The sequence below is a fragment of the Notamacropus eugenii genome, chromosome 4 (assembly GCF_028372415.1).
Source record: "Notamacropus eugenii isolate mMacEug1 chromosome 4, mMacEug1.pri_v2, whole genome shotgun sequence".
Lineage (NCBI taxonomy): Eukaryota > Metazoa > Chordata > Mammalia > Diprotodontia > Macropodidae > Notamacropus > Notamacropus eugenii.
The window spans coordinates 133,638,217-133,658,453 of NC_092875.1; positions in this window are offsets into that span (position 1 = coordinate 133,638,217).

Here is a 20,237-nt window from a genome sequence, read left to right on the forward strand (position 1 = left end):
TGTTAAGCCTATCCTGTCTTCGTGACTGTAGGTACTTCTTTCAATAATGCAGGTTCCAATCCCTCAATATTTTCTACAGAATCTTAGTTGAACCCATATCTAAGAAAGAATTCCTTCTAAAATATCAATAAATCATCATCTACCTTTGGTATTCCAGGGAGTTTTTATATGTCTTTCCTTAAATCCTCCCTAGTGGTTTCTGTTTTGTGTACAAAGACCTCTGGATAGCTTAATTTCATTTGAGATATTTATCTCTTTTCTCTCATTCTAATCTACTGACCTGCCACATTTCTACTCATACATATCCTTAATAATTTCTTATTCCATTTCTCATATGTAAGCCTACTGAAAACAATGTTCTACTGTCTAGTTAACGATCATTCCACTCTTGTATTTTCCTCTGGAATCCTTACGGTTTTGGTTTTGCTGGAGGTATAAGTTTCAGCCATATTTCTCTACTTGGAGAATCCTGCACCTAGATAATACAATGGATAGAGGGTTGGGGTTGAAGACAGGAAGACCTGAGTTCAAATGCAACTTCAGACACTATGTGACCCTGGGCAAAACTGTCTGTCTCAGTTTCCTCAACTGTAAATTAGGATAATAAGAGTAGCAATTTCCCAAGATTGTTATTAGAATCAAATGAGATAATAATTGTGAAGAGTTTAGCACAGAGATGACATATAGTAAGCACCATATAAATATTAGTGTAATTATAGTCTTACAGAGTTGCCTAAAACACTGACAGTTTAAGTGATTATCAAGTAGCACAGAGTCAGCATGTGTCAAAGGTGGAACTTGAAGCCAGATCTTCCTAGCTTAGAGGTTCTCTCTCCAGTACTTACAAAGGAATAGGTTAGAGCTCTATTTCGTAGTCTAGGAAATATGCATTTTTCATTCATTTTCTATTTCCACAGAATATCTTATTTATATTTTTGTGGTCTCCATTAAGAAATCTATTGTTGTGGGTTCCACTGAGAAGAATTTGTAAAATTTCCATAACTGAGGCAAGTATAATTAATAACTTCATCTATGAGTCAAGGCTTTTGGAGAATTTAACTATTATTATAATGCTCATCACAACTTCAGAGCTCAAAGGGTCCTTAGACATTACCTAGACCAATTTTATCAGTTTGTAGATGAAGAGATTAAAAGTCAAGACAAGTTATCATTGTAGCTGAATTAAAATTTGATCTTCTGACTCTAAGTCATGGAGTAGATCATGAGATCACAGAGTTAGAGCAAGAAGATACATTACATAGCCTTTATCCTCAATTTTAAAATTATAAAACAACTGAGACTCAGAGAAAAGTATGTCTAACACCACAAAGGTAGCAAGTGACAGAGGCAGAATTTGAACCAAGCCCTCTGGTCCCAAAACTACTTGGCTTTCCACTATTCCATGATGCTAAGCATTTCCACATTCTGTATTTATATTATTATTATCACTATATTATTGTTATCCATTCTCTGCACCAGCCAATATTGTTCTCCCAAGCTATAACTATTTTAAACTTAAGATTCGGTTGGCAAAAGTACTTCCAATAATACTTTGTGGCATTATGTATTTTGATGTTATTAAACACTGTAAATTTTAGCCATTTTAAATCAAGTGGTACAGTGAAAAAGTAGTGAACTTGAAGTCATTTATTGTGATCAAATCAGAAATGTGCTAAAGCCATCTCATAACAGCTCAAGAGAAAATTGTTAAATTTGGGGTATGAGTATTTACACCTCAGACATCAGGAAAGGCAACATACAGATCATGGCTTGATTTGCTATATTGGTCACTGTCTAAACTAAAGAAAATGTGAATAATTTAACTTAAATTTTTTAAAATGTGCTGCGTTTGCATTTTTCAGAGAACCTATTATTAAACATTTACCATCACACCTCATCCTAATATTCTTTCAGTTACCAAGTTTTGTCAATTCTAACATCTCTTGAATTCTTCCCCCTTTCTCCATTTGCATAGCTACCCTCCCTACTTCAAACATTCGTTGTCTTCCCCCTGGCCTATTGCAATAACTTCCTTATTGATCTTCCTGCTTCAAACATCTCTTTTTCAGTTCATCCTTCACAGAACTGTCCAATCAATATTCCTTAAGTGTAGAACTCACCATAAAATTCCGCTACTGAACACACTCAAGTGGTACTCTATTAACTCTAAGATAAAATATTTCATCAGTGTATCATTCTTTTTAGCTTCTAAGTTTTTGTAAACTTTACAGTTGATATAATTATTAATACTATAGTACATTGTTACATTATTACAGTAGTACAAGTTTCTAAACCAAACATGCTCACTCCTCTAATTCCATTCCTGCCTCTTCAACTTGTTCTCAAATGGGGGTCTACTTCTGCATTGTCATGCTTTTTAGCTCCGTTTTATGTGTTGTATTTCCCAATAAGAACATAAGCTACTTTAAGGCAGGGATTTTCTTTTTATTTGTTTGTGTTTATTCTCCCAATATTTGGCACAGTGCCAACATGAGCATTTCATCAATGTTCTGTACCTATCTGTCCATTTATCTATCCTTCTATCAATTTATCGTTTGGCAATAATATATGGTCATCAGCTCTCTAATGAGAAATATGAGTACAGAATCTAGCCAATGTTTATGTTTAATATCTGTGTGGAAGATTCATTATTAAAGGATAAGAGTCCTCATACAAAAGTTCTTTGGCAGGTATACTATGGTATAATAGGTATACTATGGTATAATAGTAATATCAATGGGGAGATCTTCCCCATTCATTAATAGGCCCATATGACCTGCTTAAATCACATGGAAGCCTAAGTCATGTGGTAGGAGGAGCTTGCTGAAATGGTGAAACAGGAAAGGTGGAGCAGAACTGAGAGGAAGTGAGTGAGAGCAGTTAGGGTGAAGGGAGAGAGAGGACAAAGGCAAGCAGAAGCTAAGCTCTGAGTGTTTGTTTGTGGGAAGGCCCCAGCGGGAGGGAAGCTTGGGAATGACTTTGTCCCCTATGATGGTAACGTGTACTGACTTCTTGGCTACTATGACAGATTTGGCTTTCTAGTTTGGGGATTTGGCCTTCTGGTGTCTGAATAAATGTTTTTCTTCTGCCTTCTACATGGAGAGTCTGTTATACTTTACAATTCTGAACTGCACCAGGATATTTATAATTGCCCTTGGTGCTGTGAATATTGCCTGGGCAATACATACGGTTAAATTTTTGTTTTTGTTTTAAGAAAGTTGAGTTCAGGTAAAGTACAATGAAATTTTTATTTTGTTTTATTTTAGGGAGTATATATGATGCCAAAAAGCTAATTTGACTATACAGCTATCCACATATAGCTATAGGCACAGATGCAGAATTTCATTTCTCCCCTCATTCCAAGTCACATTAACTGTTACATTGCAGGGTAGGAGGCAGGATGACCTGAGTTCAAGTTCTAACTCTGAGACTAAGAAGGTTCATGTCTTAGGACACTTGACCTGGATGACAAAATCATATACTTTCCAACTTATTCTGCTAACTTAATCAAGTGAAAGTGTAAAAGCCATAGAATTAAAATTTCTTTTTTATACAGATAGATTCAGCCTAGTCATATTCTTTGAACAGGAAAATTTCATACAGTAAATGCCTGTTATGATACAACTATTCTATTGCTCCAACCCCACTCAACCACCAGCATTTAAAAGAAATTCCATGTATTATATTTAATATAATTCTAGAGAAAATAATCTTTACCAGATGTAATGTATCTGTGTATGTGCATAAACACATATTTCTGTATGTTTAGGGGCAACTAGGTGGTCTTGATCACCAGCCCTGGAGTCGGGAGGACTTGAGTTCAAAACTGGCCTCAGATATTTATTAACTATGTGACCCTGATCAAGTCACTTAACCTGAATTGCTCCAAGAAAAGTAAAAATAAAAATAATTTTCAAAATCATTATTTGGTAGGTATTATAGTGCCAAGTAGGAGAGAGGGAGGGAAGGAAGCAAGAGAAAGAGAGAGAGAGAGAGATTTTACTTAATTGAATGTGCACAAAATTTATCCCTTTGTTTCTGAAGTCTTTGGTATTGAAGATTCCATTTTTTTCCTTACTGACAAATGAATTGATTGCATTAGAAATATAATGAACTTTACAATCTTAAGGCTAATGAAAAAAGCAAGAGTAGCACAGAGCTAAATAAAATATAATGAGATTAACTTCATGAAAATTTTATGTGCAAAACAAGAAAAAGCTTCAGTGGAGGTAAAATTATTATTATTTTTTTTAAGAGCAGCACATTATAGTGGGAATGTGGCTATACTAGCAGCCAGAAGACCTGTATTCTATCTTGGCTCTTCTAAGTTGGAAATCCTCTTTATCTTGAACTGAGCCCAATTTTCCTCATCTATAAAATGTGCCTAATAGCTCCTGTCCTGGGTCTCTCCACAGGTTGCAGTTGATTTTCATAGCAATCTCAGTGACTTTTAGCAAAGAATTTAACTTCCTTGGCCTTCATTTACTTCATCTATTAAGGGAGTGGGTTGGATTATATGACTTTTGAAGTCTCTTTCAACTTTAGAGCTATGATCATATGAAACAGGAAGTACTTCACAAATAGTAAAGGAATAATGTCAAATGATTAATAGGGCATATCTTCAAAACTTCCCCAGATCTGTACTCTTGCAGTGGGATTGTCCCATGTTTTTATAGATGGTTTAAGAAGATATTTTATCTAATCAGTGTAATCACTTCATGACCAACATTTAGGTAACAATCTACATTGATACATATCCACCTGAATAAATGTGTGTGCCACCAAACATCCATGAGATTTGGGAAGTATCAGCAGTTTCTAGTGTGGGGACTCCCTTCAACAATGCAGGTAGCAACTAGACTGTGACATAAAAAATAACTCTTACACAGCTGCCTGAGGCACAAAGAGATAAAATAACTTGAATATGATTATGTTAGTAACAAGTTTCAGAAGCTAGATTTGAACCCAGCTCTTCCTGATTTCATATCCAGTAATCTAAACATCGTATGAGGTAGTCTTTAATATTAAACATTAAACATTAACTATTACAATGAAATAGTATATCAAAATGGTGGTTTAGTATATATGTACTTTTATAGCAATTTTTTTGATAACTGTTTGACTCCTCCATACTTTCACTATGGTGAGTACCCTCCTTTTTCAGGCTTCTTTTGTATGCTGTCTTCCTTCATTAGAATGGAAGCTCTTTGAGGGCAGGGGCTGTCTTTTTCATATTTATACCCCCCACACTTTGAATAATTCCTGACACATAGTAGGTGCTTAATTAATGATTAGTGACTACTATTATTGACTTGTAAGACAAAATTATATCAGCCTTAAGAAGAAAGGCCCTTTCTGTCCTAGAGAATCAGAGGATGTTCTGAGGAGGGGATGTTACTCAAGCTAGACTACTGATATAAGGAACAATGAGAACAAAGGCATAAAGGTGGGAGGTGGCAAATCTGTAGAGATAGGTAATAATAACGAGATAAGTACATAAATCTTTTTGATACCAGATTGTAAAGAACCTTGACAACTAAGGAGTGGAGTTCCAATTCTACTTTGTAGGCCACAAGCAGTCACTGAAGTCACAGAGTAGAAAAACAGCAAGTGTAGATCTAGATGTGGGATAGGATAGCCTAGATCATCATGTGGATATTCCTTTTCAGGAATGGGTTGGATTAGATGACCACTGAAGTCTTTCCAACCCTGAAAGGTTTATAAATTTGTAATTGTGTGATACACAAGACAGATTATTTTGGCAGTGTTATGAATATTGGTAGCAAGAGGAGAGGTGAAAAGTTCAGTGAAGTTCGGTGTTCATAATAACAGAAGCTATTGATAACCCGCATTTGAGAAAACTTGATAAAAGATTAGATATGATAAATTAGGGAAAGGGAAGAATTAAATAAAACATCAATATAACAAATGTGGAAGATTGAGTGAAAGGTGTTGACAATGACAAAAACAACAAAGTAAGGAGAGGAAAGTTTAGATTTAGGTGGAAAGACAAGATTTTTTTCAGCTGTAGTGAGTTTGTAGCTCCAATTTGCCTTCTCTGTCCTGTACAATTCTAAGCTAACTTCATTTGTATCAACTGTGCCATATATACGCATATACACACACAGTTATACAGGGATTGATAAGTAGGTAGGTAGGTAGATAGATAGATAGATAGATAGATAGATAGATAGATAGATAGATAGATAGATAGATAGATGAGAGAGATACATAAATGCACAGAAACAAATGAATAATGTCATAATGGGTAATAAATGTTTTCATTCCCTTGATTTTCCTGGGTATATGGTTAGGCCCAACTCCTCCGAGTTGTTATAGATCTCTCCCAGGACTCACTTTAATATTACAGAGCTGAATGTAATATCATAGTGTCATCTACAAATGGGAACAAATGTATATTCCATTCTCTCTAAGAAAATTATTTTTCATTTTTTATCTCAACTCCAAATTTCCTTCTTTACAACTTCCATCTGTTGTTCTTAGTCTTGCTCTTTAAATAATATAACTAAGAATCCTTCTCAAATGACCACTATTTCATCCTTTCTTTGATCGAATGTGGCTTTCCTCCTGGAAGACAATCTTTTAATATAGTGTTTGCTCAAACAATGCTTTAAAATATACATTTAAAAAATTTAATAAACGTGGTAGGGTTACTCTCTGCCATTTTTAGTCAAACATACTATTTTAAAGATGTGATATACTACAGACTACCACTTGAGAAAATCTGACTGTTCCCTATTACTGCTCTGAGAATGCCTAGCTGCCTGTATTTTTGTATCTGATTCTCAGAATAATTTTATAAAGATGAACAAATCCACCTGGATTCATACATAGTATTCCTTTAGTTTAGTCACTTAGATTCTCTTAGATCATTGGTCACTCTTAAATTAATGGTCACTTAGATGGTTTCACATGCTATATTAGCAAACACCCTAGTACACCCAGGATGTCCTGCTAGCCTAGGTTCTTTGATCTGCTTTTCTTAAGGAAAGACAACTTTAAAAAGTTCAACAATCTTACTTTAATTACAGATAAATAGAAAGAAATGTATAGAAAATACAAGCAGAGAAACTAGCACAGAGATTCAACAGACAAGGCTCCAACTGTCTGAACAAAGTAACACAATCACCTATATACACCTCTAGACCAGAAGCATACCAACATCTGAGGAGTCAGGGGCACTGAACCATCAGCTACTCAGAGTCCCATCCAGGGAATTAAAAGGTGTTTCTCATGAGCGAGCCCTCAAATCAAAATGCCAACCTCCCAGAATATATTGGTTGGTTAGATGGTTGATTGTAAACCTTTGTTTTTGAAGAGGACCAACATGACATTACCATGATAAAGTGAAGTTTCAGTATGTCCAACTGTGGCTGATCAGACCAATATGAGCTCAGAATGCTCTACCACAGGTTGGGCACAGATAGTCCACATGAATCTTTGGGGTGGATGCTCCAAATTTGCGCATCCTACATTTACTTCGTTCTGTCTCAATTTTGCTTTGCTCATAGAGCACAGCATCCTTTCTGATGTGGGCACATCATGCTGAGTGGTCTGGTGCCAGTGTCTCCCATGTTGCACAGTCAATTCCAAAGTTCTTAAGAAAGACCTTGAGAGTGTCTTTGTATTGCTTCTTTTGACCACCATGTGATCACCTGCCCCATGTGAGTTCTCATGGTGAGAGCATAGGCACTGATGATGGTGGCATGGCATTTTCCTGTGAGTGGCAATTACATTGTCATGAGCCTGTTATTTTTCTCCCTTTTAGCAGGCATACCAACTTACCGACTAGATTAGTTTTGATTGCAAAACCCATGCCAGCTTCACGGCACTCCCTTTCACTGAACCCACTCCACAAAAATGTGTATCCAGATCCAACTTCAGTAAGCTGACCATTTGCCAACCTTGTTTCACTCAGGTCTGCTATTTGGATGCAAAACCTGTTGAGTTCTCTTGCAACAAGAGCAGTTCATCCTTCAGGTCTACTCAGTTTTGTGTTGTCTATAAGTGTGCTCATGTTCTATGCGCTGATGGTGAGTGGAATCATTTTTGCAGATGTTTTTGTACATTTTTTACATTTTTTTGTGTTTTGACAGCATAATGGGATTCCCCACCTGCTGCAGTAATCAGGTCAGGGTTGGATAAGTAGATAATGTTTAGGGCACATTTTTGAGCCCCTTCCTTACACCAGGAGGTGAGCAGTGCAATCCTTAAAAAGGCTGCTCAAACACCCCGTGGCCTGCCGAGTCCCACTGCTGCTTCCAGTGAGAAACAACCCTATGGTCTGGGCCACGTGTGTGCAGGGTTGTGACTACAGCTCCCAGTGTATCCGCACCTGCTGCTTCATCAGTTGCCTGTCACCACAGAACTTTGAAGCATAATAGTAAACTGGTATAGGTAATGTCTTTTGATTCATGTATAAATTGGATTTAAGTGAGGTAGAATTACATGAGGTTGTCAGCCTCACTCTCTCCTCTAGAGCCATCATAGTCCAGTGACAGAACAGAGTCAAGATGGCTGGTGATGGCTCAGGTTGCAGTGAATGATCTTGGAGTCTTCTTGTCTAAGCAAGCTCTAAGAGCTCCACATTGCCTGCTTCAGCCGCCTTCATGGCAGCTGGAATATGGCCACCATGGCCACATTCATGGCTGTTGGAACAAATTGTTCTCATTCACCCATATCCACTAGAAGAAGTCTTCACATACTTGGGGTAGACACTCACCTAACTCACCAATGGGTTGGAGACCTCTTGATTACCCTCAACTTGGTCTGGTCTCTCTGCTTAAATGGTTTACCAGGGTGTGGCTGCTGTGCATGCTGCAGCCTCTTGGAGCCACAGGTGACAGTTGGGTGGAACAGGTGAATACCAATGGTGGAAACAGCTCCAAAAAGGGAGTCAGCAGCCATCAGACTGAGGTCCTCCCTGAACACACCCTACACCCTAATCAGAATATATAACAAACATTTGGCCCCTGATTGGCTCAGAACCAGTAGGCATGAAACCTATGTGACTCAACACAGCTGTGGATCATCAGGGTTCAAAGGAGATCAATCCTTCAGATATTCATAATTTACCCTGAACTCCAAAAAGAAAACAACAGCAATCCCAACTTGTTTGCATTTACACATGCCTTTGGCATTTTTTCTTTCTTCAGACATCATGTGAATTGATCATTCTTTTGTTTTCCTTGTAATGATATATGCTTTAAATCAATTTAACCTTTGCATTAAATTGCTAAAATTGGTATTATTGTCCTTTCCACTGCCTGTTATCAATATTCAGTAACAATAATTCATCTAAATAGATCAGAGTTGGGCAAAGAAGGAGTCCTACCAAATATGGTGCTGCTGTGTAACCAGGGATAGTGAAAACAGAGAAAACTAAAGGCCAATTTCCCCAGTAAGTAGTCATACAAAAATTGAAATAATATACTAATAAGAAGAAGACTGTAACTATTATATCACAAGGATCATACATTATTACCAGAAGGGATTTATACCAGGAATGCAGGACTGGTTCAATATTAAGAAACTATCAGCATAATTATCTGTATGAATAACAAAATCCACAAAAATCTCATGATTATCTCAATAGACGCAGAAAAGAAAAAGAATTACTAAATATAATATTCTTACTAATTTTTTAAAAAAATCAGAAAGCATAGAAACAAATGGAACTTTCCTTAAAATGATAAGTAGTATTTATCTACAATCACCAGAAAGCATTATTTGTAATGGAAATAAGCTAAAAGCTTTTCTAAGTTCAGGCATGAAGCGAGGATGTCCATTATCACCACTATTATTCAATTTGTTTTAAAAATACTAATTATAGTAATAAGACAAGAGAAAGAAATGCAGGAAATTAAATCAATGAGCAAACAAAACTATTACTCTTTGGAGATATGATGGTATGCTTACAGAATTCTAGAGAGCCAAATAAAAACTAGTTGAAATAATTAACAACCAGCAAAGTTGCAGGATAAAAAATAAATTCACATAAATCAGCAGCATTTCTATATATTGCCAAAAAAGCCCAGCAGCAAGACATAAGAAGAGAAATCCCATTTAAAATATGTGCAGACAGTATAAAATAATTGGGAATCTGTCTGCCAAAATGGATCCAGGAATTATATGAACACAATTACATAACACTTTTGGTACAGTCTAATGTGAACAATTGGAAAACTATTTATTACTCTTGGGTAAGCTGAGTCAATAGAATAAAAATAATGATTCTACATGAATTAATTTATTCATTATTTAATTATTATTAACTTAGTTATACTTTATTATTTAGTGTCATACCAATCAAACTACCAAAAATGTTTTATGGAGCTACAAAAATGAATATCAAAATTTATCTGGAGGAACAAAAAGTCAAGAAAATCAAGAAGATCAATAAAAAAACTAAAATGTAAAAGAAGGTAACTTAGTAGCACCAGATTTCAAACTGTATTGTAAAGCAATAATCATCAAAACAACCAAGTGCTGGTTAAGAAATAGAGTGGTGAATGAATGAAATAGATTGGCTACAAAATACACAGTAGTAAATGACTGCAGTAATTCGATGTCTGAAACACAAAGATCCAAGATTTTGGAACAAGGAATCACAGTTTGACAAAAACTGTTAGGAAAACTGGAAAGTAGTTAGGCCAAAACAATACACAGACCAATACCTCACACCGTATACTGAGATTAGGTGAAAATCTATACATGATTTGTACATAAAGGGTGATATTAAAAGCAAATTAGGGGAGTATTAGAGAAGAATTTATAATCAAAAAAGAGATTGAAGGCATTTTAGGCTGCAAATTGGATAATTTTGATCACATCAGGTTAAAAAGGTTTTGCACAAACAAAAACAATGTAATAAGGATAAGAAGGAAAGCAAAGGGAGGGGGATGATGGCGAGCCAAATAGGATCTTTTGCTGTTTTTGTTTTAGTATAATTAAGTGCCTCTTATTGAATCTTGCCTTTATCAATCAAGAGTCTTTACTAGGAGTAAAGCAAAGAAGCAAGAGTTTCTTTAAGTAGAAACAGTATATATATATATATATATATATATATATATATATATATATATATATATATATATATATATATATATATATATATATATATATATATATATATATATATATATATATATATATATGTATGTATGTATGTATGTATGTATGTATGTATGTATATTTGTGTTGTTAATTATTTTAATATGATTAAAGATCTTCCCCATCCATTAGTGGGCTTGCGCATTAAGGGGAGTTAGATTAAGGGAGATTTCTGGAAAGGCCCATGCCTTTTGTTAATGAGGTACCATTTCTCAAGGGTTGAGATGTCCTCTGGCTCTAAAAAAAGGTATAAATGGTTAAAGAATATGAAGAGGAAATTCTCAGAAGGAAAAATCAAAGCTATCTATAGTCGCATAAAATGCCTTAAATCACTATTGATCAGAGAAATGAAAATTAAAATAAATATCAGGTGATGCCTCACACCTTGCAGATTGTCTATTATGACAGAAAAGGAAAATGAAAAATGTTGGAGAAGATGTGGGAAAATTGAGACATGAATCCACTGTTGGTGGAGTTGTGAACTGACCTAAACCTGATCCAATCCATTTGGATCTACGCCCAAAGGGCAATAAAAGGGTGCATACCCTTTATCCAGCAAAACTACTACCAGGCCTGTGCTCCAAAGAGATCAAAGAAAAAGAAAAAGGATTTAAATGAAGAAAAATATTTATATCAACTCTTTTTGTGGTGGCAAAGAATTAGAAATTGATGGGATGTCAATCAATTGGGAAATGGCTGAACTTGTGGTATATGATTGTGATGGAGTATTATTTTGCCATTAGAAATTATGAGGATAGTTTCAGAACAACCTGGGAAGACTTACATGAACTGATGCTGAGTGAAATGAGCAAAACCAAGAGAATGTTATACACAGTGACAGTAATATTGTAATAATGATCAAGTGTAAATGACGTACCTGTTCTCAGCAATACAATGATCCAACACAATGACAAAGTACTCATGTTTAAAGATGCTATATACCTCCAGAGAAAGAACTGATGGAGTCTGAATGCAGATTGAAGCATATGTTTTAAGTTTTCTTTATTCTTTTTTTTTCTTTTGAGGGGGACTGTATTCATTTATTTATTTTTTTGCCACATGGCTAATATGGAAATGTTTTGCATGACAGCACATGTATAATATATGTTAAATTGCTTGCCTTCTCAATGAGGTGGGAAGGGAGGAAGACACAGAATTTGGAACTCAATTTTTTTTTTAATGCATGCTAGAAATTGGAAAAATGCTAGAAATTAATTGAGAAAAATAAAATTTAAATGCAAAAATAGGTCAGTGTTGGTTTGTTTTAGTTGCATCATATCTTTTTAAATGATCTTTTCTTCTAGTTTTATATTAATTTTGATTTTTGCTGTAAGAAATCGGTGGACTGACATTATACAAGCCACTCCTCAGGACAGATTCCCAATCATCAAAATACCATTTCCTGTTGATATATAACCATTTAGATTTTTATAATGTTATTTGATGGTTGCCCTAATTAGTGTCTCGGTACTTTTTTCTCAAAATTGAGAACTGGGACCAGAATTATAGGAAACATCCTAGGATGTGTTGGTAAATAATTAACAATTATCTCAGTTGAAAACAAAACATATATACAACCACTTATAAGTGTAATCCAGTTCCCTATCCCATTAGTCTTTCTCAAGTCTAAACAACCAACAAAACAATAAATCAAGCCCTGATCTGTAGCATGTACTGATTTCTGAAGAGTAAAGGCTCACACTTAAAATTTAACAATTTGGTTTCCTGAGCTTTTGGAGCTGGAACCAGCACATCTCTGAAATCATCTGCATTGAAGTTATCATTGAGGTAACAAAAGTAAGAAATAAGATCAAGGGAGAATTGAGATGGACAGAAGAAAGTCAAGAATAGGTCCATAAAAACATTGACATTAATTTATGAGTAAGAGAATGAGGAGCTATGAAAAAACATAAAATACAAGTCCTTAGAGAATTCGTGAAGGACTACTCCTAAATGTAGATCAAACTCATCTAAAGAACTATACATACAAACAATATTTCTTCAGAACTGTCATCAGTTCATATTTTTATTTCACTTTAAGGTTCCTAAAACATTTTCTTCACTCTAGCTCTAGGAGTGACAAAGTACAAATGGCATTATCTCAGTGTTGCTGATGAGAAAAGAGAGACCTGTCCAAAATCAAATGTCTAGTAAGTGTCTGAGGTGGGACTCAGACTAAGACCTCCTGATTCCAGACCTCATCTGTCAGAAATGCTGGAGGGGATGAGGGAAAATAGGTATACTGGAGAGATGTTGATAGAATTGTTACCTGGTCCAACTATCCTGGAGAACAATTTGGAACTATGCCCAAACTGTGCATATCCTTTAACCCAAAATACCATTGTTGTTCTTTAGTCATTTCTGACTCTTTGTGACTTCATGGACCATATTGTCCATGGAGTTTTCTTGGCAAAGATACTGGAGTGGTTTGCTATTTTCTTCTCCAGTGGATTGAGGCAAACAGAGGTTAAATGGCTTACAGCTAGTCAATGTCTGAGGCCAAATTTGAACTTTTGTTTTCCTGATACCAAGCCTACTGATTTATTCAACTGACCCATCTAGTTGCTTCCAACGCAAAAAGAGGTTAAGTGACTTCCCCAAGGTCACACAACTAGTAAGAGTCTGAGGCTAGATTTGAACTCAGGTTTTCCTGACTTCAGGCTGATGACTCTAACCATTGAGTCTTCTAGCTGCCTCTATATCCCAAAGATATCAAAGAAAAAGCAGAAAAAAGACCTATATGCACAAAAATAATAGAGGAGCTTTTTTTGCGGTGCAAAGAATTAGAAATTGAGGGTATACCCATCAACTGTGGAATGACTAAACAAGTCATCATATATCATTGTGATGGAATACTATTGTGTTATAAGAAATGATGAGGGGGATGGTTTCAGAAAGGAAAAAAAACCCTGGGAAGTCTTATATGAACTGATGCAAAGCGAAGTAAACAGATCATTGTACATGATAACAGCAAAGAGTGAAATGATAATTAACTGTGAAAGCCTTAGTTACTCTGATTAATACAGTGATTCAGGACAATTAGGACTTATGATGAAAATTGCTGTCCACGACTTCAGAAAGAGAACTGTGAGCTTTGAATGCAAACTGATGTATGATTCTCCCACTTTTCTTGCTTTTTTGCAACATGACTAATATGGAAATATGTTTTGCATTATTTCATATGTATAGTGAGTATCATATTGCTTTCCTTCTTGGTAGGTGGAGAAGAAGTAGGAGAGAGGGAGAGAATTAGGAACTCAAAATTTAAAAATAAATATTAAAATATATAAATAACTTTTTTAAAAAGAAGAGAAAGAGAAGTAAACAAGCTGAAGAGGTCTCTAGTAATGTGAACTATGATTTTTTAAAAAAATTTTGTTGGTACATTTCATTTTTAAATTATAACCATTTACAGATTACTCCAATATCATGACAATTCTCTTATGATAGAGTAAAATTAACAACACAGTGACATCAGCTGAAAGTACATGCAACATTCCACTTCTGTACCACCTTAATTTGTTTTGCAAACAAAAATTGCAGAAATCTATTTTTCCTCCCACTTCCCAATCCATTGTACAAAAACAAAGAAAAGAAAAATTCTTTGTTAAAAAAGAAAGATTTGACAAGAAAGACAACAAAATGATGCAAAATAGAATCAATTTGCCACTATCTCCATGGTAATATATTCTCATAATTGGTTTGTATTCTTAATACCTCTACACTAAATTTGATTTTGTCTCAACTATGTCCTGCTCTCCTAGTCATTCTTAGTGTAACATATAGGATTCATCAGACATGGCAATGAAAGTCCAATATATTTTACAGGTCCTTCTTCCAAAAACTAAGCCCCAAAGTAAAACCTTACCTTCAGTGTATTTATACACTTTTCAGAGCCAGAGGGCATAACACTCAACAGAAAAAACAAAAGATACTTGGGATCCTCCGACAAAACAGCTCCCCTAATCAAGCAATTAGGGCAGGCCCTTCAATGGGTGGGAAAGATCTTCTCTAATCACATTATTCAATCAGAGGCAATTTTAGTAAAACAAAAACAGCAAAAGATTCTAATTTGATTGCCATCACACAGAGCCTCTACTGATTTGTTTGATTTTTAATTTTTAAAATACATAGGCTCGTAGGACTTGGACCAAAGTTTTTGGCTCAGTGATATAGAGCTCACATACTTCATATATCCAAGCACTGGAGGGGCTGGGGAAGAAATGCCATAGCTGTTTGGTTTTTATTTTCCTTACTTCAGATTGAGAGTCTCCTCATGCTCAATCTTGGCTGTAATAGTTTGTTGTCGTTGTTATTTTTCTTCCCCCAAAAGAATAGCCCTCACCCAGGAACCAAGCTCTTAGAACACAAAGAAAATAGTCATCTAAGTAGTACTCATATGTATTAAGTCTACCTTTAAAAAAAAAGAAAACTCCATTTCTATGCACTAATAACAGTGACTTCATCCACAGCCTCTATTGACTTAAGGTACTTTGGAACAGCTGCTTAAATTTGAATTGCCAAAAATGTAGTCTGCATCATTTTGGGAGCTACTTTTCCAACATACTGCCAACAGTTGTTGAATCTATACTTTGCTTACTTCCTGAGTTTCCTTAATCTGGATATTCCCTTTGTCTTCTGTGCCAATAAATGGAGGAGGAAAATCATTATAATCAAAGCTTCTAAGCAGAGCTACTTCAAGGCAGTGCTGTCTACCTCAAGCTTTTGCAGTACATTTCCTTTTTTTAAAAAAAATTTCAGCTAGAGCTTTAGCTCTGATATAGATTTTTTAAAAGTGTGTATATTTTCCCACCAGACCTGTGAGGAATCTTTGGATCAGCATTTTCTCTACAACTTAGAATCTTTGAGTGTTGACTGAGGTGCTGAGATGTTAAATGACTTGTCAAACCTGCACAGACAATATGTGGCAGAATCAAGACACAAAACAAAATTTTCCTGATGCCAAGCACAGCTCCCTATCCACTATACCCCATTACTTGTTTTTTAGCTATACATGTATAGATTTAGATGGGTATGATTATCAATAAACCTTTCTGATCTTTGAGTCACACGTTACTTCTTAGCAAATCACTTCCAGTTGAATTGTCTTATGAAGATTCTGGCAGAATAAGATGCCAGACACAGAGATCTATTTTCAAACTAAAATGCCAAGCATTCAAACTGCTTCAGAGAGCACAACTCTGATGGGCGGGCCATGTTGTTCAATTGCAAAATGTATGCTTGCCAAAAAAACTGTTTTGTGGACAACTCACACAGGGCAATCATTCACATGGTGGTCAGAAGGAGCAATACAAGGACACTTTCAAGGTCTCTCTTAAGAACTTTGGAATTGATTGTGTGCTGTGGGAGACAGTGGCATAGGACTGCTCTGTATAGTGTGCCCACATCAGAGAAGGTGCTTTCTCTATGATCAAAGCAGAATTGAAATAGCTAAAGAGAAATTCAAGATGTTCAAACTCAGAGAATCCACCCCAAATGTTCACACAGACTATTTGTCCCATACCTGTGGTAGAACATTCCGAGCTCATTTTGGTCTGATCAGCCACAGTCAGACACACTAAGACTTGACTCTAGCATAGTAATGTCATTTGTCCTCTCGAAAATAAAGGATAACAACCAACCAACTAACCAAATACTTAAGCCGAAGTTCAATGATTACTGTAGTAAACCAAGTTCACACAGAAAAAAATCTGCTTGGATGCAACTGAAGTTCGAAAACACCGATACTACAAAAGATACCACAATAATAAGATATCAAAAAAATGGCATGGGGAAGAGATATGGTAGTTCATATTTTATCCATAAAATGTAAAAGACAATTATTGTCTATTGTCCCATATGACTATTTTGACATATCTGTAATTTTTTCTTAGTCAATACATGTATTGAAAATATTATTGGTGAAAACAGGAAAAATAATTATAGTTATATGTAAAGTTTGGGGGAGGAGCTTAAACATTGATTTTCTATATCATACTTCATCTTTATAGTCACCAAAAAATGAAAAGAATACAATATCCCAAATTTATTTTTACTCATTATAAAAATGCATTTGATTCTATATATCACAACCCAGTACTATTCACTCTGTGCTATAAGGTATATGCCATGATCCGAACAGAGTCAAATGGATCATTTTTTGAATAATCTTTTTATTGTTGATATATAGGCTCAATGATATCTACATGTTTATACATACATATTTATACATGCACACACATATTGAAAACTGTAATCATCATCAACAGCTAGTACATTTATTAAGATCTGATAATATGCCAGGTACTGTGTTAAGAACTTGGGCATACAAAGAAAGGTAATTATCTCAAAGAAGCTGTACAGCTAACAATCATTAAAAATGCCCTTGTGCCTACAGAAATGAAATTGTAGGTTCCCCAGAGATCAAAGGAAATAATTATGGTGGGCATAAATACACTGATACAGGTCACTGACATTTATAACATCTTCAAGTAAAGCAAAAGATACTCAGGTTATGATTGGAAAAGGAGTTAGGCAGCTCATCTAGAAAGAGAGAATTAACTGTTTTGATATTCATATAATTCTAAAAGACACAGAGTAAGGTCTTCAACTTTTGAATAAGTATTTTGTCAAGGATATACAGAGGGCATGGAATGGATGAGAATTCATCGAGAAATTGTTACCTATATCATTGGACAGTAGTATCTACATAAGTGAAGTCAGGTACTTATTGAGGTGTTGATGTATTCTTTTGATGGAATGTTCAGGGAGGACTAGCACTCCTGGTGTGAGGGTTTGCTGAGCCCTTTTGGGGGCTGCTCATATGTTTGGTTTCCACCTATAATCCAACCCTTGCCTGTGTCTCCAAGAAGCTGCAGCATGCACAGCAACCTCACCCCAGTAAAGCCATCTCAGCAAATGGCTTTAACCATGTTGAGGGTAACTGACAGACCTCAAACCCATCAGGGAGGTAGGGGGATGTCTTCCCCATGCATGTGAAGAATTCCCCTAATAAAATGGGTTACTGAGAACAATTTGTTCCAATGGCCATGAAGGTGGCTGAAACAGGCACTGTGAAATGCTTAGAGTTTGGACAGACATTGAAGACACAAAGGTCATCCACTGTATCTTGGACCATCATCAGCTGTCCTGACTTTTGTCTTGCTACTGGACTTCAATGACTATAGAAGAGAGAATGAGTCTGACAACTAAGTTTTGCACATCTCTTCCCTGCTTAAATCCAATTCAAGTCAAGGCATCACCCATGATGTCATTGATCCTCTTCAAAAAAGAAAAACAAACACCAACAATGAATCAGACCTATGGAATATTACACTCTCCAAAAACATCAAAATGATATATAATGCAAAAAAAAAAAAAAAAGAACTGCATGATGGATATTCATATGAAGATTTCTTGTACGAAGTGGAGTAAACCATTTCATTCAGGAATATACTTTTGGGAAAGGAAGCTGATCAGTTAGATACTGAGAATAAGAAATAACAGTTGGACAACCCCCATACTTCACTGATATCTTCATAATCTCAAAAGAAAAAGACCTACACCAAAGTCTCCATTATTGAAAGGAGTTGCTACAGAGAGCTTATGGGAGAATCTGAACAAGAATCACATAAAATGAGGTGTAGCTCTGCTGTGAAATGTACCAGTCAGGCGAATGAATAAGGAAGAGAGGAAAGAAATGGAAGCAGTAGGAAATAAGCATTTTTAAGCACCTATTATGTCCTAGACACTGCGCTAAACATATTTTTTCCAATTATATCTCATCATACGATCCTAACAACAGCCCTTGAGGTGGGTGCTATGATTATCCTGACTTTACATTTAAGGAAAGTGAAGGAAACAGAGCTTAAATAATTTGCCCATGGATACACAGCTAGTAAGTATGTGAGTCCAGATTTAAATTCAAATCTTCTTGACTCTTGGCCCAGCATTCTATCCACTGTGTCACCAGGCCATTAGTAAGATCACAGATGCAGTAAAGTTTAGAAGTATGGAAATTCAGCTTAGTGGACTACAAGCCAAAGTTAGCAGTGGGATAAAACAATATAGCAGAAAAAACTTCTATAATGATGCTAATGGTTCTTATATTTTCTCTCCCACTCTTGCATTTGTTTTAGCAACATTTTCTTTGAAAAGACACTTAGTTTGCCCTTATGTGGTCATGTTAGTAAATATTTTTTTTTACTGAATTCTCAAGGCTTTTTTTTCTCTGCATTGATAATGCAACACAGTAGGATGAATTCACAGGATGTCCTCCCAAGTCTACTATTTTATTGTTTTAATATAACAAGCTTTTTACATTCACTTATTTTATTTGTAGCTAAAATGTGGAGGGAAATCTATGGTTTTACAATTAATGAAACTGACAGCTAAATCAAGACAGATGGGGAATGGATGCCTAATAAGATAGCTTTAATAGCACATATAAGAAATGTGATCCCATTTATCAGTATTACTTCTTGGCTAATATCAGGCTGACAAGTTCTTATAAATACTCTTTAAATATTATTTATTGAAGACTTTTTTAAGGTCTTATTACTTTTATTTTATTTTTCTTAAAAAAATCTAAAGGGCTTATTGGAAACAAAAGGTTTGTATAGATTTGACTCAGAAAGTTCTCATTATTATGGGTTAATTTTTTTCTTTTCTTTTTTTCTCAATTACATATAAAAACAATTTTACCAGTTTTAAACAAAAATGAGTTCCACATTCTCTCCCTCCCTAATCCCTCCTTAAGAAGGGAAGCAATTTGCTAATAAATCATATCTATATAGTCCTGCCAAATATATTTCCACATTAGCCATGTAGCAAAAGAGAACAGACAAAAAAAAGAAAAATAAATTTTTGAAAGTATATTTTTATTTGCATCCGAACTCTATCAGTTCTTTCACAGGAGGTAGAGAATTTTTTTCATAAGTCCTTAGGAATTGTCTTGGATCATTGTATGACTCGGAATACCTAAGTCATTTAGAGTTGATTATCATAAAAATACTGTGTGTTATGTTCTCTTGGTTCTGCTTACTTCACTTTGTACCAATCCATGTTTCTTCCCAGGTTTTTCTGAAAACATCCTTCTCATCATT